Source organism: Vigna unguiculata, chromosome 7, assembly GCF_037176805.1.
Source record: "Vigna unguiculata cultivar grain cowpea cultivar isolate G323 ecotype 2 chromosome 7, ASM3717680v1, whole genome shotgun sequence".
NCBI classification, from domain to species: domain Eukaryota; kingdom Viridiplantae; phylum Streptophyta; class Magnoliopsida; order Fabales; family Fabaceae; genus Vigna; species Vigna unguiculata.
In genome coordinates, this window is record NC_140798.1 from 14,332,859 (window position 1) to 14,356,900 (window position 24,042).

A 24,042-nucleotide genomic window follows, 5' to 3' on the forward strand; every position below is an offset into this window, starting at 1 on the left:
ACAAAGAAATGATTGGTCAAAATGAAAATATGCAAAGAAGCATAATTAGATTTGCTTGCTAAATGAAAGGTTTTTGGACCTATAGTTCACACACCTGAGGGTGTGAAACCCGTAGGGTACATATAAATTTTTGCACAAAAACAAATTAAGAATGATGAAATTGTTAGATACAAAGCACAATTGGTTGCTCAAAGTTTTTCACAAAAAACCTTATATTAATTTGTCAAAAGACATATTCAATGGTATTGGATGCAACAATATTGCAATATTTGATTATCCTAGTTGCACAACAAAGTTTGCATTTACATCTAATGGATGATGTTACAATCTATTTGTACGGTTCTCTTGAGAATAATATTTATATGAAAATCCCTAAAAGATTTAATTTGCCCAACAAGGAAAATTCTAAAGATGGTTATTCAATAAAATTGAACACGACATTTTATTGACTAAAGCAATCAAGACGTGTGTAGTATAACCGTCTTATTGAGTACTTGTTAAAAGAAGGATATAGAAATGATCCTTTTTGTCCTTGTAATTATCTGAAAATATTAGAAAATGAATTTGCCATAATTATTGTTTATGTAGATGACATAAACATCCTTGGAACTCCTAATGAGCTCACAAAGGCAATTGATTGCTCAAATAAAGAATTTGAGATGAAGGATCTTTGAAGGGAAAAGTCATGTTTGAAATTATAAATTGAGTATTTAAATAAAGGTGTTTCTATACATCAAGAGGCTTATATAATTGAGGTGGTTAAAATGTTATAAATGGACAAGTCACATCCATTATGCACTCCAATAGTTGTGAGGTCGTTAGATGTTGATAAAAACTCTTCTTAGACCTCACGAAAATGATGAAGATCTTCTTGCATTTGTTGTAAATTATACTCGATCTGATATTGCATTTGTTGTAAATTTTTTAAGCAAGATATAGTTCTTCAACTACAAGAAGAAAATGGATTGGAGTAAAACATATACTTTGTTACCTTATGGGTACTATGAATATGAGCTTATTTTATCCAAATGATTCAGAATCAAACCTAATGGGTTATGCATATGCATGTTATTTTTTATATCCTCACCATGTCACAATGGTTGATCACAAACAGGATATTTGTTCACTTGTGGTAGCACAATTATTTAATGATGGTATATGAAACAAACTGTTGACAAAAAGAAAAAGATGGACATCTTCCTTCAAGAAAGAGTTTTATGATGATGATGATGACTTATGAAGAAGTATGGAAGACTTGATGATGATGATGCATGGAAAAATGTTGAAGACTTAAAAGAATGCTTTGATTCAAGAGATTAATTGAAGACTTAAGAGTTTAGTTGTTTAAAGTCTTGTAATATGTTTACATTATTTAAGATAGTTAAATTAGTAGGTCAAGAGTCAAAAGGCAGAACCCAAACAACAGAGCACTAAGAGAAAGTATTATTTTTACAAACGCGTTGTGATAATCGATTATCACTTATGATAATCGATTATGTGATAATCGATTATCATAAGTATTCTTTTAAATTTTTTCAGAAACTGCTATGGAATAATTGATTATTTCAGAGGATAATCAATTATCAATGCGAAACAATGTTTTTCAAAAACGACTATGGAATAATTGATTATCACTTATGATAATTGATTATCTATGGCAGTTGTGACTTAACTTTTCATATTCTTAACCTAATTTCTAAATAGGCTTCTATAAATAAAGTGGTAGGCTTTTATTATCAAAACACAAAAGTTAGAGAAGTCTGAATACGTGATAACTCTCTGTGGAAAGACTTTGAAAAACCTAGTGTCGGTAGAGTGATAAATTTCATCAAGTGGGATCTTGAGTGATTGAGTGTTGTTGCTGTTGCTAAGAGAAGCCATACATCCTTTGTGTGATTCTAAGAAAGTGTTCATTCCTTGTGTGATTCAAGGAAGGTGTTTTCATCCCTTGTGGGTTTCAAGGGAAGTTTCTTCATCTCTTATGTGATTCAAGAGAGGTGTTTTCTAAACCTAATCTTTCTTATCATTGATTGTAAGTTTGGTGTATTTAGTGATTGAGTTAATCTTGTTTTTGAGAGATTAACAGTTGGACGTAGGGTCTTTTGATCCGAACCAATATAAATATTTTGTGCAATTGTCTCTTCTCTACTCTCTTTATTTTATTTCTCTTTATTTTATTTTGTTTATTAAAATAAAGGAAAGAATTTTAATTGATCTTTGATATTAAAAGGGAAAATTTTAAAAGCAAAATTTTTATTAAGAACCCAGTTCACCCTCCCTCTTGGTTTTTGTCCAAATGCTAATCATTTTGTTGCACGTTTTTTAACACAAACCATAGCGGCAACATCGTCTAATCATACAAATTTTTTATTATTACATGAGATAAGTTATGAATGTGTTTGGTTAAGGTCTATAATTCAACATGTGCAAGAAACTTATGGTTATCCCGACAAGGATGAAATCAACAACCGTATATGAAGACAATAATGTATTGTTCAATTAAAAGGATGATATAGATATCCAAAAGATTCATTTATGTGAAAATCTAGCAGGTCTATATATAAAGTCTTTGCCAAGAAAACCTTTTGAGCAAATGATTCACAAATTCGGACTTCGTCATCTTAATAATGTAAGTTTACATGAGGGGAAGAGATAAAATATGTGATGAACAATATTGTATTGAAGAATGCATAATGTTGTACTCATTTTCCATCATTAGGTTTTTATTCTAAAGGGTTTCTCCTACTAAGGTTTTAATGAGACACATTCTCTTCTCAATGGACACTCAAGGGGAATGTTATGAATTAATGGTTGTCCATTGATTTGATATAGTTACTCATATGATTAATATAATTAATACTCATATGAATCATTACTCTTTATGTAAATATTTGTATTAACTAGTTGATTTTTTTCCCTTTATGAGTTACATGTTATATCTATAAATAGAACTCTTTCTATCAGTAATAATACACAGAAAAGTTGTCCCATGTTCTCTCATTCTCTATTTTTCCTTCTATTATTCTCTCTATTAGTAGCTTTATTTCATAACATAAATAATATTGGGCAATCTACTTCCCATATTGTGTATGCCCATAACTATTATGTAAATCATGATAATTAATTTAATCTTGTCCTCGGGGTAAGGTATGAACCACAAGCCCCCCTGAGCTTGAACTTGGATCAGTAATAGAAGTGTGAAACCTAAGAGTGAGATATTTATCTCGCCTTAAGGATGAGGTACTAACCAAACTATAAAATTAATATTAAATTTTTAAATTATCTAATAAATAAAAAGAAAATTAAAATTTAAAAGAAAAACATGTAAGAAATCAAGGATATTGAAACAAGAATGAAAAATATATGTAAATGCCCATTTTATCACCATATCAATTAAGAAAATCAAATATTATGTGTGTGATGAGTGTAGATGATTATGATGATTTATCTTTGGTCGATAGACGAGTCACCAAGAGCATGTCTCAGCATATTCTAGGGAATCCTTTACATTTGAGGTAGCTAGATCATAAGGCTCCCGATAGTGATTTTTCGTGCCTAGCTCACATCTCCAAATGCCCAACGCCAACATTTACGTTTTTCGCATGGCAGTTTTAGTAATTTAGAGTGCAAGCTTCTTTTGACGCACACTTTAGTATCTTCTTTCGTACATTTCACATTATGAGTAACTTGCATATCGCGCTTCTAATTAGTGGATAGCTTGTAGTATACTCACATTTAATCTTTGATTAAAAAGTGATTAGCTACTTAATAAGATCAACTTCTCTTATAAGTAAGAGAGTTGCTCTTGTACCATAAGCAGATTGGAATATACAATAATGAAATGTTGTCTTTGTAGCGTCCGATCAGTTCACTTTTGTTGTGAGAGTCTTATCTTGACGAAGCATCTAAAGTGGTGACTCTAAGCTTCCACTTATCTAGATCTCAAGCAACAAGTGGTGTGGTTAAAAAGTGTTCCAATCTCGGTGATGCAAAACTAATGTCTGCACATTTTAGATCTTCATCCACATAAGTTTTTCTTAATTATTGGTTTGCATATCATTGCAATAAGTCCGAGTCTCATGTCAATTTCTGTAAATATGTTCTCATCCCTCATTCAGATGTTAATTGGTGCTTATGTAATTTAAGTGTGTTTCTATGATGAATTTGTGTTTGATGAGTGCATATTTATACCCTCATTTAGCCTTTAATCGTGGTTTCTTAATTGGTTTTTGTACTTTTAAAGATTTTTTTGATTAGAATTTGTTATTATTGGGTTTAGTGAGCACAAGATACAAACACATGTTAAAATTGCTTTTTAGTTGCATTGATGTTCTTTGGATATTTTGAGTTTGTTACTATAACTGCAAATAAGTTGAGCTCATAGAGGTGTCGAAAAAAATTGAATAAAGCTTCATGATAACTTAAAGATAAATCCAAGAATAGTAATCAAAACCCCAAAAAGCAGAGTCAAGCATTGCATAAATGGGGCAAGAAAAACATGAAAGAGTTAAAAAGTTTGGCTGAGCCAAACTGAAATTGGCTAAGCTAAGAAATGGGAACATGCAACAAAAATTGGACTTTGCGGTTTTCTCTATTCTTTTCACAAAAGGGTTTTGATAATTCAAAAATATTTATGATAAAAGATAATTTGAGACAAATATATCTTTAGGTATTTTATCTAATATTTTAAAATAGTTACCTTATTTAACTATATCAATAAATATCAAAACATAATATTTGCCATATATTTTTTAATCTAGCAAATATCTTTTCTTAAATATTTTTAGATCTCCACAACAATCAAATATATCTTGAAAATATTGGATTATTTAGAAGATAATTGGAGTTATCAAAAAGAAGATTACAATAACAAAAAAGCCTGAAACAAAGTCCAGTCCAATTTTTATATAAAGAATAAGGACGAATCTTAGAAAGGTTGTAGGGGCCATGGTCCCCCCAAATTTTTTTAATATTTAAAAAATATATATGTTAAAATTTATTTAATTTCTTTTTAATAATTTTTTAGATATATTTTATTTCTTTTATAAAATATAATATTTAATGTTAATAAATAATAAAATATAAAACAAAATAATAAGAATAATAAATTTTATTGAGATATTTTTCTTATTCTTTCTCATTGTCTTTTAAGTTTCTCACATATTGTATTCTTCTTCTACCCTTATATATCTTCTTTTGTTTTTGAAAAAAAAAAGTTAGACACAAATTCATTCTATGTGTTCTCATTTCTCATTAGTTCTCTTCCGTTTTTTAATATAAAAAAAGGTAACTCTATGTTGTCTATTGATAGTAAAATATTAGTTTGATATTCATTATTTTTTTCATCTCAAGAGTTTTTTTTGTGTGTGTATATATATATATATATATATATATATATATATATATATATATATTTATGAATATAGAAGAAACAATTATATCCTATATAGTGTTTATCCTAGCAAAATTTGTTGTTTGTTAAACATATTGTTCCACCTGCTATCGGGTCTCTATCAGACCATTCATTATTGTCTATTATCATGCATGGGATGCATATACATCAATGTGAGGGAGGTGTGTTGGAAGTCCCACATCGACTAGTGATAAAGTTAGTTTAGAGTATATAAGTAGGTGTTAACCTCACTTTACAAACCAATTTTGTAGGGTAGAATTAAGCTTAAAGTCCATTCTTTTAACATGGTATCATGAGTCTCTTTTTGATCCAAACCTCGCCTCTTTGTGTTTAACATCATGCTCTTGTTCTCTTTTTCACATCGTCTCACGCTCTAAGGTTCTCTCTTATGCTACCATTGCTCCCAATCATCGTCGCTCCTTTCATCTGTACCAATAACCTACTTCCACACCCTCACTCCCTTTCTTTTCCAACTCGTGCACTGCCCTTTCTCTTTTAGTAGTGGTGAGCCACCCCTCTCTTCCCTCTCCCACTCGCGTGTTGTCTCCTAGTCCCAACAACTACTTGTCGCCACCTGCCAGCCCAATCGCTACCTTCAACCAACTTCGATCTTGGCTCCTCACTAGTCACCTGTGGTTCCTTCACCAAAGTCCTCCTCGAAAAGACCTGAATTTCATTCAACGCTCAATCACTATTGTAAAAAATAACATCCCTTTTATGTTGAAAATGTAGAAGGATCATTATGCTATATGGGTTGAACTTCTTGAAACTTATGCTCGGGTTACCATTGGACCATTCTTGATTCCATTGTTCTTTAGTGGATCTACTTTACCATCTCTTTTGATCTCTTTGGCATTGTCATGGAGAAAGGCTTCACGACTATGGCTACCTAGAATCGTTTAGCTACCATTTTTTAGGACAACCAAAATTCCTGTGTTGTTGCTCTCGAGCAAGATTTCTCTTCCACTTCCATGAATGACTTTTCCAATGTTTCAAAATATTTTCAGTCACTCAAACAAATCTTTGATCAATAGGAAAATGTTGGTGCTCAATAGTCATCATTTGGCACTACACCTAGTCTTTGGTTTGTTTAAGCCCTCCCATGATGTAGTCATCTTAATCCGTTAGAGCAACCTTTTGCCTTCCTTTCTCTAGGAACGCTTTATGCTAACTCTCAAGGAATCTGGTATGGCAAAGATGCAAACCACTACTTCTCATACCACCATGTATAATTCAACCCCACAGTACATTGATCACTCCTTACAGTAACGCTCCAACCGTCACTCAAATAATCATTACAGGTCTATTCACAATCGCAACAATATGTGTCATTTCAGTGAACGTAATCAATGTTGTAGATCTCACTCAAATGGTTCATTTAGTTTGTTTAATTTTCCTATTATTCGCCAAGTCTCCGTCATCTGTTGCCTTGTGCAAGTTATGGAACAAGGGTAGGGGGAGTACCTGCAGAAATGGACTCCGACGATCAAGTCAATAAAAACTCTCAAAGTCAAATCTCATATTAGGGTGCTAATGAATTGCATACCTTTAATTACATGGTCCACCTATATTTATAGAAATTTAATTATCTTTTTTATCACTTTACTGGATTCTTTCGTGGGCCCAAGCTTTGGGTTTTGATTAAGTTTAATTGGGTTTGACCAAATTCAATTGGCCTTGACCAAGTCTGATTGGGTTTAATCAGGCTTAATTAGGCCTACTTTGTAGGCCCAATTCCTTTTTGGACGTATTTCACTTGGTTCTATTTTTATCTATTAGTTAGTGGAGGTTCGTGAATATACTGACATACTATTTTGTCGTTCATTGTCCATTTACTTGTCATTTGCTGATGTATTTAGCTGGACATTCGTATCTTCTTTCCTTTTGGTTGATGGTTCCAAATTGTTGATCAGATTTGTCTTGACATAGGTGACCTTTAGTATATGTGGAATATAAGTGTTTTGCCCTTTTAACGATTTAGGAAGTTCACGGCCTTCTTAGTCTTTTAAGTACTTATTATTTTTGTTATACTAGTATGTATCTGGTTATGTTATATTTGCGGGTCTTAGGTGGGCGGCCTGTTCGGCTCCAATACCACATCTTCTCTGGAAAATTCAAAAAATAATTAGGAACTATTGCTTTTTGTTCATATTAGTGTGTCATCTTTGCTACAATGTAAAAATCATTACTTTTATTAAATTAAGAACCCAAAGACACAGATGAAAATAAATCACAACAAGAATCAAAAGAACAAACAAATTTATTCTAACCAAACAATCCAATTAAGAAATTACCGTGGAACTAACCCTTGAAGCTTAGCTCTTCATGGAGGAAAAATAAAATAAAATAAAATAAACAGAAGAAGAGAATGTGGAGAGAGAGAGAGAAGGAAATTAGGCCCCCTAAGAGTTCCTAAACTCTGAGGTGTCGAGCTTCTTCTTTTACTCCCCCTTGGTCTCTTCATATAAGACTTGGATTGGACTTTTCTGTTGCTAAAATCTCTCAAATCTCTTTTATCTTTATAGTTGTTTTGAATATCTAAAAATATTTGGAGAGATATAAATTATTTGACAAATATAGTTGGTTGATAAATTTTTATAATTAAATAAATTAATTACTTAAAGATATATGATAAATTATCACCCACTAATATTTACATTAATTTTCCAAATCAGCCTTTTGCAATCTCTTTAAATTATCTTCTAAACAATCCAATATATTCAAGATATATTTGTTTGTTGTGGAGATCTAAAAAGATTTAAGAAGATCTTGTTATATTTTAAAAGATTTGATAGTTATTATCTTTTCATATTTTATGATATGATTAAATAAGATAATTATTTAAAAATATCAAATAAAATATTTAAAGATATATTTTTCCAAATTATCTTTTATGATACATATTTATGAATTATCAAAGTTTTTCTTTTTTGAAAAAGATAGAGAAAACTACAAGGTCCAATTTTTGTTGCTCATTCTCTCTTCTGCTTGGTGTAAGACCCACTTTTTCTGCTCTTAATGTTTAAGGGCATAACCTCATCTATTTGGCATAAGACCAACCCAGAGGGTAACCCAAGACACTTACAACCACTTGTTTCCCTTCATTTTGCATTCACTTGGCAAACAACCCCTTTCTTAGCCAATCTTCTCCCTTTTCAATGCTCTACTAGGGTTTGACCTAGTTCCTCTGTTGGGTGATCGGAATCTACTTCCAAGTAAGTAGAACTATAGACCCTTGTTCCTTTTTCGTTTCCTATTCTATTTGGAAGCTCTGTTTCCACTGTGACCTCAATTGAGATCTCAGTTTCGTCCTCCTTGGTTGTTTTTCTAGTGCAAGCTGCCACATTCTGTGGTGCTCTTCTTCGAATGTTGGTACATATTTGCTAGTGTTTTCCAGATAAGAGAAGTTAGGGTTTCACGTATTTATGATTATTTTGCCTGTTGTTGGACTGTCCTTGTGTTCTTGCATGTTTAAATTGTTCCCGTGATGGTATGAACACTATATGGTGTATATTTCTTGTTTGAATCTGGTTTGGCATGTGTGAGAGTTGGTGACTTCTGCTAACCTTGCCCAAGCGAGCGGGTTGGTCACTCAAAATGAAAACTCTCGCTTAAGCGAGGAGCTCTCGCTTGAGCGAGAACAACAACAGCTCACCCTCTCTCTGTTTCGAGGGCTCGCCTAAGCGAAGGTCACTCGCCTGAGCGAGAGTAGTCTCACCTAAGCGAGATGGGCTACCTTGAGTGAGACCTCGACATGCACTCTGTTTGCAGTCTCGCCCAAGCGAGAGTTGGTAGCTTGAGCGAGGGGTTCCTCTCGCCTGAGCGAAAGTTCCTTAGCCTAAGTGAGATTGACAATGTTGATTGGATAAATGCATGTTTCTAATGATTGGTTGGTTTGTTACTTTAAAAAGGTTATGTATGATACCTGGTATGTATTCTATATGACATAATGGGACGGGAATTGATGAGCTTGGTATGAGTAAATGCATGATTCATGATTTTGGCTGGTTGGATTAGTATTGGCATGAGCTTGGTATGATTGTGCGTATGAAATATGATTGGATGGTTGGTTGAATATGAGCATAGGATTGGTATGCATGATAAATCTATGGTTGGTTGGTGAAGCATGGCTATGATATGAGTTGGACGTAATTACAAGAATCTTTTGGTAAGATTCATGGCGGTGCCTTGTATAATGGACGTAAATCCATGAACCTCTTGGTGAGAGCTCATGGTGCTGCCTTGTGTAATGGACGTAATTCCATGACCCTCTTGGTGAGAGTTCATGGTGGTACCTCATGTAATAAACATAATTCCATGTCCCTCTTGGTGAGAGCTCATTGTGGTGCCTCAGATAATGGACGTAATTTGACAAACCTCTTAGTAAGGTTTTGTGGTGGTGCCTCAGTAAGGTTTCGTGGTGTTTGCTTGTGTTTGTCTTGTGTGTGATTTTTCCTTTTTGCAATGATCACCAATCCATTTGGTGTGAGGAGATATGGGAACCCCTGGTAATCACAATGACGATAGAAATGTTGTAGCTTAGTTGGTATGGTTTGGAGTGGTGCTCACTATTGGACCCACGTTGGAAGAGTTTTCATCATTTTGTAATCCCTTGCTTATGGGCAAGTTTTTGGACATCTGTTGAATCTTTCTGTTTTGTTAATGGTATCGTGGTGTGGTCTAGTTTTCTTTATTAGATATTTGGATGGCTATGAAATTCTTATACTCTAAGTCTCGTGCCCTTGGATATTATAATATGTACGATGTTTTATTTAAATATAATTATCTATTAAATGGGACGTTACATTTATGGTATCAGAGTAGTTCGTCCTTAGGATGACCCAAGGGTTATGGGTTTGTCATGTCTCGCAGGCTTAAGTAGTCAAGTTTAGTCGAGTTTGACTGTGGAACCAGAAGTATTAAGAACAAAAAACGTCTTGATAAAGTAATGAGGGTGCACACTCATGACTAGATCAAAGGTTGTTTTCCTTTCTTAATTCTAATGGTTTGGGGAAAGAAGGGTGACAAACAAAAGGTTTGGTTGTCTGTAGATGATGGAGTGTTGCTTTGTATGTTCTACTTTGTCTTGTTACGCCTTTGTGCTTTATGTCTGGTATCTATGGAGATAAGGGAATACAGATTTAATGTCAACTTGGCCTGCTTACCTTTACAAGTGTTGGATGAGGTCTTTGAGACAACTTCTTGCCTTAAAGATAGGAAAGCTAAGTTTTGGGTTAATATATGGGAGAAGATGTTAGAGATTGTAAAACAATGTTTGGTCAAAGGGAGCTTCAAGGATAGGTTCTTGGAAACAGATACAACAAGTTTTCCAAAAGGAGTTGAATTCAAAGGTTAGATCAATGAAAAATATCAGTGCATACAAGTGTAACATCGCTTGAGGAAATTGACTTGATTCTTCATCCCGACGAAGTTGAGGTTCAAAGCTATGTGGATACACAGTGTTAAAAGAAGTGTCATCGGATATAGCCGTATGGCCATATCTTGTGCTTTCTTGGATTGGTGGAAGAGACGAAATTGGCAAATCCTAGGTTGCAAAAAGTGGTGAGATTGCTTAACAGTGAGAAAGCTAAGAAAGGAGAAGACCGTGAAGTGTGAAAAGATGGCAAACCTTTAGTAGAAGGCTGAGGTGGATAAGAGTTTACAGATCAGTCAGGAAAGATGATGTTTCTTAGGTAAGGGGAAAAACAATTTGTGGATAGGAAACAGAAGGATAGAACATTTGACCTTGGATATAAGGTGCAAGGTTCCGCGTACCAAAAGGAGAGACGAATCTTTAAAGGTTATTCTTGTATGGAAGGACAACCCATCGTATGTCAGAGCGCAATGACGGAAGAAATGAAAAGAAAAGTTTTGAGTTGTTGACATGATGTCTACGATGGGTGATGCTAAGGTGGTTAGCACGAATGATCTCATTCCAAGATGCAGATTACGAAGGTGATGCTTGGACTAAGGGTCAATTTTTCTTGGGGTCGTATACCTCTTGATGTCGCCAGCATGGTGAACGAGTCAGGGTCATATGCAAGAGGGAGTAAGAATCAAGATGGTGGTTTCACAACAGTTATAGTCAAGTGAAGACTGCTCAAGTCTGTGGTTTGTCATGTGGTGATCAAAGGATTCAAATTTAAGTCGATTTGAATTGTTCCCTTGGTGAGGGTGGGATATAACATCAAGGATGAATTGGTTGTTTTTTTCAAATCTCATTCCTATTGGATGTGATACCCAACGAAGTGATGTTCTTCAATTCAAGGAGACAAGTCAGTGGTTCTGTATCAAGTGAGGGACAAGTTGAAAGGTGGAGGCATAGTGTCATGAGAATCAGAGGTTTTTAACAAAAGCAAGGGAAGATTAGACACAAAGGATCTCAGTCATGGAAAGGTTCCTAAACGTGGCTTCGAAACAGGTACTGGAATTTCCACCAAGGAAGGGGTGGTGTTCACTAATGCGTCTGTGTTTAAAGTGGAACCAATGCCAATATTCCCAATTTGATATTCATGCCCAAAGTGCAAAGTAAAAGAAGTAGATGACGGGTTGTTAGGGATGTAGTGGTGTGGACTCAGTAGGATAACCTAATTATCTGCAAGTTTGGAAAATCTTAGGGGAGAGGTAGTGGTAAGATAGATTGTTCAAGGGTAAATGTTGGATAAGAGAGGATTGACTTTTCGGGCCTATGGTTTTAAAGAGTGGAAACGTGATGAAGGTAAGAAATTTCAAACAGGTTGACGATATCATCAAGGTTTAGCGGCAAGTTTCCCAAGTGCGAAGAGAGTCTTCAGAATGTTCAAGAAGAGTATTGACTAAGGATGGAGTGACTAGTAGGACATATAGTTTTAAAAAGGGTGGATATGATGTTGAGAAAATGGAATGCTAAGGCTATAAAAAGGGGAGTTTAAAGAGTTTTGCAAGTTTTATAGAGGTTTTGAGGAAGGTTTCTCAACGACGATTGCTTCCTAGTCATGGCAGACATGAAAGGATCATCATTTTGTGTAAACAAATAAGTGATCTTGTGTATGGACCAGAGTAGTGCAGCAGCATGGTGGCAAGTGATGCTTATGAATGGTAAAAGGTGCATGAGGAGAACTATCTTACTCATGACCTAGTGGTTACTACAAAGACCAGTTCTTTAAAAACATAAAAGGTTTCGTTCTTGTGAGTATCAGTTAAGAGTGTTTAATGATCATTCAGAGTTGGAAGTGTAGAGTTGCACAGAGGAAGTTGGACCAGAGAAATAGGAGATGGTTGAATTATGTTTTCAAGTTAGGGTGCCAACCTAAAAGTAAGGAAGTAAGAGTAGGTGCTTATTTTTAGAAGGAAACTCAAGATCTAGGCTTGACAAGGTAAGAGTAAAAGTTGGTGGAGAAGTATAAATGTCTGAGTTGGGAAGATAAGGTGTAAGGTGATTTCATTATTCTAGTTACCTAACACGGACATGTGAGTTTCTCAAAAGGGTTGGGGGAAAAGGCAAATCGGGCAATCTTAGTTCAAGGTGTATCGTAGAGTTGCTTGGTACAAAACAAACTAGAGATTTGAAGTCAATGAAAGTTATGGTTATGAGGTTTTGTGGAATGATGGTTATAAGTTAAGGGATCAAAAATGAGGATAGGATGCCAAAACGATATGGTGATTGAAACAGTTGAAAGTTTTAAATTGGAAATAGAATAACTTGGTATTGAACTTTGTTACCTTGGTTGAAATTAGCAAAGGAAGCAAGATGTTATGAGTGTCGTTATGCATGAAAGTGGTCAAGAGTGTTGATGGTGGGGCAGTAGGACAGAAGTCAAGTGTGATCAAGTTAGTAGAGTGATGCTTAAAGGAGAGAACAAGGTGATGTGAAGTGAATTACTAACATGCTTTAGTTTGAGACTTGAAGTCATCTGAGACTTTGGTAAAAACCTACAAGAGGTAGTGGAGAGCATATGGTAGGTGAGTCAGTATATCATATACAAGTTGCTTGGTCAGGTATGAAGGAGCATTCCAGTTTTGAGGTTGGAGGTTAAGAGTTGCTTCGAGAGTAGTGACTAAACCAATCTACACTGTTGAACACATATCGCTTAGCACAAAGGCAAAGTTTCCAGTGACTATAGGTGTTGGAATCGTTATATCAGTCATGTGTATGTGGCGGTTGTCAGAGAAAATGGGGAAAACATAGTTTTCTTCTTACCACATTAGTGAATTTTCGAGGTTAAAAATTTTTGTTGTTGGGGAGAATGTAAGACTCACTTTTTCTGCTCTTAATGTTTAAGGGCCTAGCCTCATCTGTTGAGCCTAAGACCACCCATAGGGTAACCCAAGACCCTTACAACCACTTGTTTCCCTTCATTCTGCATTCACTTGGCAAAAAACCCCTTTTTCAGCCTTTCTTCTCTCTTTTCAGAGCTCTGTCAGGGTTTGAGCTAGTTCCTCCGTTGGGTGATCGAACTCTACTTTCAGGTAAGTAGAACTCTAGACCCTTGTTCCTTTTTCGTTTCCTATTCTGTTTGGAAGCTTTGTTTCCACTGTAACCTCAACTGGGATCTCAGTTTCGTCCTCCTTGGTTGTTTTTCCAGTTTCGCAAGCTGCCACGTTCCGTGGTGCTCTTCTTCGAGTGTTGGTACAGATTTGCTAGCGTTTTTCAGGTAAGGGAAGCTAGGGTTTCACATATTTATGATTATTTTACCTGTTGTTGGACTGTCCTTGTGTTCTTGCATGTTTAAATTGTTGTCGTGATGGTCTGAACATTATATGGTGTATATTTCTTGTTTGAATCTAGTTTGGCATGCGTGAGAGCTGGTGAGTTCTGCTGAACTCGCCCAGGCGAGCGGGTTGGTCGCTCAAAACGAAAGCTGTAACATCCCGACCAGATATTACAAATTTAATTATTATAATAAAGAAAATATAAATAACTTCATTTAATAAAACATCATTTCCCAAAAACACGGAAAATTTAAAACTTATTACAATAATAATTGTTTCAATTCACAATTCATAAAATCGAATAGATAAGAAAACCACACTAGATTAATCCAGGAGTTTACAAAATCCTTAAAATACAAAACAGTAAAAACTCTGGTAAAATCTTGTCCCCATACTAGCCCGCGCTCCGAGCCTATGCCTCACCAGAACCACCTGCAATATCATCTGCTCCCTTGTACCGTGTACACAATCATCACCACACACAAGCAGATAGGGTGAGCTAATATCAAACAATCATATGTATATAAAATATTTATGTCCAATTAATTATACCAAAGAAAATTCCCTTCCTTCATCCCACATGGCCACAACCATGTTTTTATATCATAAGCATATCAAAGGAAAATTCACCCTTTGATCTCATATGGCCACAACCATAATTTAATATACAGAACATCAAAGGAATCTCATCCTTTCCTTCCACATGGCCACAACCATGTTGACCGTGTTCTACATCTTCTTGTGAGTACCTTAAGATGTCTTGCTGTCATACCTATCGGCCATAACCGATAGAGCACATGCGGGAAACCATGTTACAGATCACACACCGTAATGCCAGGTGGAGTTCCCAATACGAACATAGTCTGTAACGTCCCAAGACTACCAAACTCGTCAGCTAATTACTGAGGAGGGCAATCTATCTGGACCCATCCGTACTGGTCACAACCAGCACACTCACACCCGCAACACTCGCCAACCCAAGCCACAACCCAAGAGTTCCTCGTGTTCATCCGCTATCCCGAGCCATAACTCAGGGGACGTCATTATGAGCCACAACTCAGAGAATGCCACGTGCTTAACCCCTATCTTAAGCCACAACTCAAGGGATACATTCCGAGCCACAACTCAAGGAACACCAGCAAGCCCACCTTTGAGATATCTTAGAAGCCTTATAGACCACGCATTCGAATCAAACACAAACCAATTTGTTACAACATTATCGATTTCCTTGAAATACATCATAGTACTCTTCTTTGCTTAGGCTAAAAGACTTCGTCCAAACACACAAGCCTATCTCGCTTAAGCTAGGCTCATTTGCCTGAGCTAGCAAGTTGCACAATAGCAGTCCACAAACTCTTGCCTGAGCGAGCTCCTTCTCGCTTGGGTGAGACCATCCTTCACCAGAACAACATGTACCTCGCCTAGGTGGCGAGTTAAACAAAGCACCACATCAATCCTCAAATTCTCGCTTAGGCGAGGGGCTCTCGCCTAAGCGAGACGCTCTTTCGTCCAAAACAGAGTTCCACGCCTGAGCAAGATGCTCGAGCAAAACCACTCAAACTCACGAGTTCTCGCTTAAGCGAGACACACACGCCTAAGTGAGATAGCCTGTCGCCCAAGATAAAAAATCTCCGCTCGAGCGAGACGCGCGAGCAGAAACAGATTCAATTCTCTGCTAATCTCGCCTAGGCGAGCTTGGCTCGCTTGAGCGAGAATAGCAAACTTCTGCACTGTTTACGCACACAAACACCAGCAAAAATGTCCAACTTCGTTCCAATCCATACCAAACAATGGAAAACAGTGCAACAAACATATAAACATAATGTAGACCCAATTTAGTCCCTAAAATCGAAATTGGAACCATAACCAACATATACAGTGCATAAGCCCATCATATTCATACATTTGGGTAAGAATTTCAATAAAACAATACCAAAACACCTAAACCCCTAATTCACCTCAGATGCAGCACGAAATTCATGGCATAAAATCATCAAAATCATGCAATATTATCAAAAACATACGATTACAGGTTTAACTCCCCTAACTTGGAATTTTCTTTTGCTTAGAATTGGAATTATGCGTCTTCCCTTGAGCACCAATGCCCTATCTTTGATTGATGGTTTTTAATGCTAAAACGAAAATAAGTTTAATGATGAGTTTAATTGCTATTTAAAGGCCACTATTTATTTGTTTTTTAGCCCCTCTTGGCTGCCCTGCTAGAATTTTCTCTACCCTTTCATATTCATGCCTCAACTAATTTTTAGTAAAAAAAAAGTCAAATTTGAGTTCACCAAGGTTCGAACCCATACCATGCTTATCATCAAATCAATGCATAACCATTCAACCAATTAATATTTCATGATAATTCACATAATTCTATAATTATGTTATCACTCAACATAATCATGCATATTATTAAAATTAATAATAAATCAAACAACACATAAATGGCATACATAAGACTTGAACCCAAGTCCTTTCAACACAACCAAGCACTCTCAACCACTTGAACTAGTACTTTTCCACTTCATACAAGTCAGAATTTAATGTCATTAAGGCTCCCACTACCCGCATTTATTAATTAATTATTTATTTAATTAATTAATTTTCACAGGTCTTACAAAAGCTCTTGCTTAAGCGAGGAGCTCTCGCTTGAGGGAGAACATTAACAGCTCACCCCCTTTTTGTTTCGAGGGATCGCCTATGCGAAGGCCACTCGCCTGAGCGAGAGTAGTCTCACCTGATCGAGATGGGCTAGCTTGAGCGAGACCTCGACGTGCACTCTATTTGCAGTCTTGCCCAGGCGAGAGTTGGTAGCTTGAGCGAGGGGTTCCTCTCGCCTGAGCGAGAGCTCCTTAGCTTGAGCGAGATTGACATTGTTGATTGGATAAATGTTTGTTTCTAATGATTGGTTGGTTTGTTACTTTAAAAAGGTTACGTATGATGCTTGGTATGTATTCTATATGACACGATGGGACGAGAATCGATGAGCTTGATATGAGTAAATGCATGATTCATGATTTTGGCTGGTTGGTATGCATGATAAATCTATGGTTGGTTGGTGAAGCATGACTATGGTATGAGTTGGATGTAATTCCATGAATCTTTTGGTAAGATTCATGGTGGTTCCTTGTGTAATGGACGTAATTCCATGACCCTCTTGGTGAGAGCCCATGGTGGTGTCTTGTGTAATCGACGTAATTCCATGACCCTCTTGGTGAGAGTTCATGGTGTTGCCTCATGTAGTGGACATAATTCCATGACCCTCTTGGTGAGAGCTCAAGGTGGTGCCTCAAGTAATGGACGTAATTCCACAAACCTCTTAATAAGGTTTCGTGGTGATGCCTCAATATATAATTAAGTAAGGATTCAAGCAAGGATTGCATCCTGAAGCTCTAAAGAGTCAGTTAGTCTCACATAGAGCGTACTGACTCAAGTGGTGAGAGTAGCAAGAGGCCCTAATCTTTGGCAGGATAATGGCCTTAGATGTTTGAAGGTTGACCTTGTGCGTGGTAGGGTGAAACCCATTGGCAATGGTTCTACAGAGCAGAAGAGGTCACCACAAGTGCAAGCATCCGGTGAATCCGACTAATTATATGTATCCGGATAATTGAGTCTTAAAGTCTTGTGGGTTGCTATGACATGCTTAGTTGATTTATGTGTGCTTGACCTTTAAATTGTATGCTTAGTTGTATGATAAAAACCCTTTTACTCTAGCTCCCTTCTATTTGCATGTGTTTGTCTTGTGTGTGGTTTTTCCTTTTTGCAAATATCACCAATCCATTTAGTGTGAGCAGATATGGGAACCCCTAGTAATCGCAGTGATGATGAAAATGTTGCAACTTAGTTGGTATGGTATGGAGTGGAGCTCATTCTTGGACCCACGTTGGAAGAGTTTTCATCATTTTGTAATGCCTTGCTTATGAGCAAGTTTTTTTACATTTGTTGAATCTTTCTGTTTTGTTAGTGGTACCATGGTGTGCCTTAGTTTTCTTTATTAGATATTTGGATGGTTGTGAAATCCTTATATTCTAAGTCTCGCGCTCTTGGATATTATAATATGTAATGTTTTATTTAAATAGAGTTATCTATTAAATGGGATGTTATACTTGACTTATTTTTGTGAATTTGATAATTTTCTATTCTTGAATGTATCTTTAAAGTGTCATGAAATTGATTATTTCCACATTTCCATGAGCTCAACTTAACTGCAGCTACACTAATACACCTCAAAATATTCAAGAAAAAACATTTATACAACTAAAAAACTATTTTTAACATGTTTTTTATCTCATATTCGATAAAACTAATTAGAATAAATCTCGATTAAATCAATCTTTTAAAAATCAAAATTCAATAAAAAATTTAGAATTAAAGATTAGATGAGAAAATAAATATGAACTCAATTCAATCTGTTTATTCTCACCCTGATGAAGTCGGATTATTTTACTCGATCCGTAATGGGGTCAGTTTTTACACCCTAGATGCAATCAATTTAAATATTTCTTCTCGAGTTTTGGATAGAAAGATTTGTCATCGAGATTGGAACGGAGTGTGAAAAAACGTGAGACGGTTCATTTACGATCTAGCTTTAGGTGTCGGCTGGAATTGGCGTAACTGTGGGCGGCGCCTATGCAAAGGACTCCTTCCGCGCCAATCAACGCTCACGTCAAACAATTTGCCTAATCACATCTTCATTTTGTTCAGAATTACCATTTCTTCCCCTTTTCTCAGTTTAAAAACTAAGAAACCATACAAACTTTGTTTTTTAAAATAGAAAGAAAAAATAATAAAGTCGGAGTTATTACAACAGATTCATGCAATGATGGGAACATCCTCACATTCTCATCAACCCTACGCGTCCCAATCCTATGCGACACCGACATACAACACAACCCCAGCGCACGTTACTAACATGCGCCAACCCCCCTCTCTCTGCACAATTCACTCCCTCAAATCCTAGATTCCTCTCTCTCTCTCTCTCTCCGCCAAATCTCGTTCCCATTTAAGAGAGCATCAAATTCAATCAAACACTGCTACTTCTCATCCATTCAATCACGTTTTCTTTTTCTCTCCCTTCTAACTGCTCCTTTCTTTTTCTTGTGATCCTCTTTGGTTGTACACTTCTCATGTCTTGTTCTTTTGAGCTCTCAGATTACTCTGTATTCAGAATCTCTGTTATTAGGTTTAGGTTTTTGTGATTTGGCTCTGTGTCCTATGAATTGATTGAGTCAGCGGTTTTCAATTGCAATGCGATGAGAAGACGCTCTGACCAAACGGAGAAGGGGGCACCAAAGAATCAGAATCCCCGCCTTTGCTTTTTGGCATCCCTTTCTGCTGTCTTCTGGTTTTTGCTCCTTTACTTCCATTTTGTGGTGCTTGCAAGAGATAATAACAATAGCAATAGCAAGAGTAATTACAATACTGATGTTGATCAGCACTCAACCCTGTCCACAACACCTGTCTCCCTTCATTATCAACCTGCCCCGATCCATGTAATGGATTCCCCTCAAGTGCAGGCCCCTCCTAGGAAGATTGGGTTCCCTCAGCCTGAGGTGCGACGTAGTGACACTCACACCGAGAAGAGTTTCCCTTTCATGCCAGCAATGAGAGCTGCTGAAAACAAGAGTGATCCCTGTGGGGGGAGGTACATTTATGTGCATGATCTTCCCTCCAGGTTCAACGAGGATATGCTGAAGGAATGCAGGAGTTTGAGTCTTTGGACTAATATGTGCAAGTTCACCACCAATTCTGGCCTTGGTCCGCCCCTTGAGAATGTTGAAGGGGTCTTCTCTGATACTGGATGGTATGCTACCAATCAGTTTGCTGTTGATGTTATATTCAGCAATCGGATGAAACAGTATGAATGTTTGACAAATGATTCCTCTGTTGCTGCTGCGGTTTTTGTACCCTTCTATGCTGGATTTGACATTGCGCGCTATCTTTGGGGTTATAATATTTCAATGAGGGATGCAGCTTCGCTTGATCTGGTTGAGTGGCTCATGAAGAGGCCAGAGTGGAGCATAAATAATGGCAGAGACCATTTTCTTGTTGCAGGAAGGATAACGTGGGATTTCAGGAGACTGTCTGAGGAAGAATCAGATTGGGGCAATAAGCTTTTGTTTTTACCAGCGGCAAAGAATATGTCCATGCTTGTGGTTGAGTCCAGTCCTTGGAATGCGAATGATTTTGGGATTCCGTATCCTACATACTTCCACCCAGCCAAGGATGCTGATGTGTTCATTTGGCAGGATAGAATGAGGCAACTAGAGAGGAAGTGGCTTTTCTCCTTTGCTGGTGCTCCCCGTCCTGGCAACCCCAAATCAATCAGGGGTCAGTTAATTGATCAATGCAGAAGGTCAAAGGTTTGTAAGCTGTTGGAATGTGATTTTGGAGAAAGCAAATGTCACTCTCCCGACAGCATAATGAAGATGTTTCAAAGCTCGCTTTTCTGCTTGCAACCCCAGGGTGATTCATACACACGAAGATCTGCTTTTGACTCAATGTTGGCTGGTTGTATACCCGTCTTCTTCCATCCTGGCTCAGCATATACACAGTATACTTGGCATCTTCCCAAGAATTACACCAAGTATTCTGTCTTCATTCCAGAGGATGATATCCGTAAGAGGAATATCAGTATAGAGGAAAGGCTTAGTGAGATACCTCCTGAACAAGTGAAGATCATGAGAGAAGAGGTCATTAGTCTCATTCCAAGGCTAGTATATGCTGATCCTCGCTCCAAATTAGAAACTCTTAAAGATGCATTTGACGTTGCTGTACAAGCAGTAATTGACAAGGTTACAAATTTGAGGAAGGACATCATTGAAGGTCGCACACATGACGGCTTCATTGAGGAGAACAGTTGGAAATACGCTTTGTTGCCTGAGGGAGAGCATGAGGTGGGACCTCATGAATGGGATCCTTTCTTCTCCAAACCAAAGGATGGTAGTGGAGATTCCAATGATTCGTCTGCTGAAGCTGCAAAAAATTCTTGGAAGAATGAGCAAGTAAATCAATCATAGAGTAAAGAAGGGGTTAAAAAACTGCAGGGTGCTGCAGTTAGGCTCAATGCAGACTCCGAAATGATTTGAATTGGGGAGGACTTACAAATTATTACTAGGTCTTGCTGTGAACTTAATGCTGAATATGTCTAAGGACAAGTTTCCCCAGTGAAACCCCCAATATAGAGACATATTCTTTTGCTTTACACATTTTTGTGTTATAGATTTTTTCTGATTTCTGCTTCGTGTATTCTCCTCACTCAGTGGTTCGTAGAATGCATTGGGAGGTTTAATAATTCCTTTCATGTAATAGTTTCATTCATTTGATTCATATAGGAAATATAAACATTTATTACAATTAATGGTAAACCCAAGCATGTTTAACCGTTGAAGTCACGGATAGCCCAGTTGAATTATCATTTCGCCTGTGCATCAGCCCCACACCCACACCCACACTCTAAAAAATTGTTGAGATATTTGATCATTTTCAGTTAAGTAAACGTTCTATTATTTTCTACTTTTTCATTGTTTCTTTGTCTGATTCCTCTATTCATAGTTAAATACATTCATTTTAGTATATTGGGTTACTTAATTTTGCTGAATGCCCCTGCATTGTTTAGCTACCTGTGGAGGCAAGTAGAGAAATGTATAAGCGTAGTTAAATTGATTCATTCATTTTATTAGAATGAGCATAGTCAAATTGATGCATGAGAATTTTTTCCCCACGTAAGATGCTCTCTAGTCTGTATAACTCCCGTATCTACATTTTTTGTCAAAAAGTTGGTAGTTAGTTAAATCTAAGATTTGATTAACTAAAGTATAAAATTCCATGGTATTACATAATACTGTGTCCAATGGATATCAGTGATTGTTAAATGACCAATAAATAGTCGGTAGCAGAAAAGTTTTGATAATTGCTTTTATATTTGAAACGAACTGCATTGACGTGTAGATTTTGCTTTGAGGAAACACTTCATCATACTTTCAGATGTTTAGTGTTTTTTGATATATGACAGTCTGCTAAATGTTATTTTTGTCCTTAATGGAAATGTTTAGCTGGTAATGCTGATAAATTATCATTGTTAGCTCTCTGTTTAATAAACCTTTCCTGTGTGTTTGCGTGTAGTTTATTCCTATTTGTCCACAGAAGAAATCGAGAACAACTGGATAAACCAAGGAAGAGTAAAAAGCTGGCATGGTTAGCCTGTTTTATAGAAGTTTGACTATTGTTCATGTTTAATATTTTTCAATTTCTTCTAGAATTGGACTGAGATGGGAAGAGAAGAATGAGACGTGTGAAATAAGATGTGCAATGTATTAGAGAGATAAAAATAATGAGCTGTGAACAGATCAAAACAACAAAAACAACTCTGTTAGTGGTGGTTGATGGTATTTCCACACACTTATATATACTTTTTACAATTTGCTGTATTTTTTTAGATAACAGATGACACCCTTTTGCAAATACTAACTTCAATGATGTGCTCACATTGTTGAAAGGGGGACCCAAATACTAGTGTCTCTGGGAGAGGCAGATCCTGCACAGCTTTCATTACTGATAGACCAAGGTTGGTGAACATGTAAGGCTAGACTAATTGGTGATTTGATTTTGGCAATAGCTTTTATTTTATTTATTTTTTCTTTTTAAACTTCCTTCCATGAAATTCACACTGTAGTTCTTTTACATAGAGTTTAGAATTTTGGTTCCTCAACACGAAATCTAAATGATTTTTTTTTTTAATTTTCAAAATTGATACGTTGGCTAAAAATAAATAAGAACTCTACTTTTTTTAAAAAATTAAAATTTAACTTCTATATGCTAGGATTCAAGATAAAATAATAACTTAATATTGGGTATTCATAACTTATATAAATAATGAAATTAACGAATTCATGAATTAATAAATCCACGATTAATAAATGAGTAAATTAATGAATGAATGGATTAATGCATTAATCTATTATTTAGTTAATAAATTAATCAATTAATGACTTAAAAGTAATAATTCAGAAATTAATAGATAAATAAATTAATCCATCATTAGATTAAAAAAATAAAGTTAATAGATCAATAAATTTATAAGTTAATGAAACGACCAGGAATGAATTTGGTCAATAATATAAAAACGTGTACATCTGCCAATGACCGAAACCAAAACATTAAGGTAAAAACACAGAAATTTAAAAAGTCAATAATTAAAACACATGAAAATTTTGTAGTTTTGTCCCTGATTTCAACACTTCTAATCTTCTCTAAAAATTAATTGTGAGATGAAGAGAAAGATGAGTTAAGATACTCGATTAGAAAACTGTTTATGGTTATATTTAATTAACATTTAATTTTTAACTAAAAGAATTGCAAGATGCACAAGTAATGAAATACAAAATCAGTGAGAGTGAAACATTGTGCAGAACAAAAATTCAACCAACACTCGTCTATTTTTCTTAAAAATAATCCTGAATGGGTAATTTTTTTTATTGAGTTTGATCCTGAGAATAAACTTTGTATGAATTAAGATGTCTTACATATTCAGGACACATGCAACACTCCGAAACTATTTGGGTGCATCTAGTCACAATGCCACTGATGAGGAAACCTAAAAGTGATTCGACTGAATTGAATTATAATTGTTGAGATGAATTTAGCTATATTATAATTTAAATATACTAAATTAAACTGAACTGTTGTTGAAGTATTTGAACTATCTAATCTGTTTAAACTATTATTAATAGATATATTATTTTTAAACACCTTTCTCTGTCTTTAGTGCGCTCTAATGTAAAGAGTTCTACTTAATAGCCCTTTGGATAAGTTTATTTATACAGACTTCTGTAGATTAATTTGTAAAAGGATTTCCATATAAAACTTATTCAAAATTATAAATCAGGGTGGACCAAAATTGATTATTTTTAACAAATTAGAGGATCAAATAC

General features: G+C 35.9%; 1 pseudogene; it reads left to right on the top strand.

Moving 5' to 3' along the window:
• The first annotated feature begins 18,906 nt into the window (after window positions 1-18,906).
• Window positions 18,907-21,500, top strand: LOC114190986 (xyloglucan galactosyltransferase MUR3 pseudogene; annotated as a pseudogene).
• The last annotated feature ends 2,542 nt before the right edge of the window (window positions 21,501-24,042 follow it).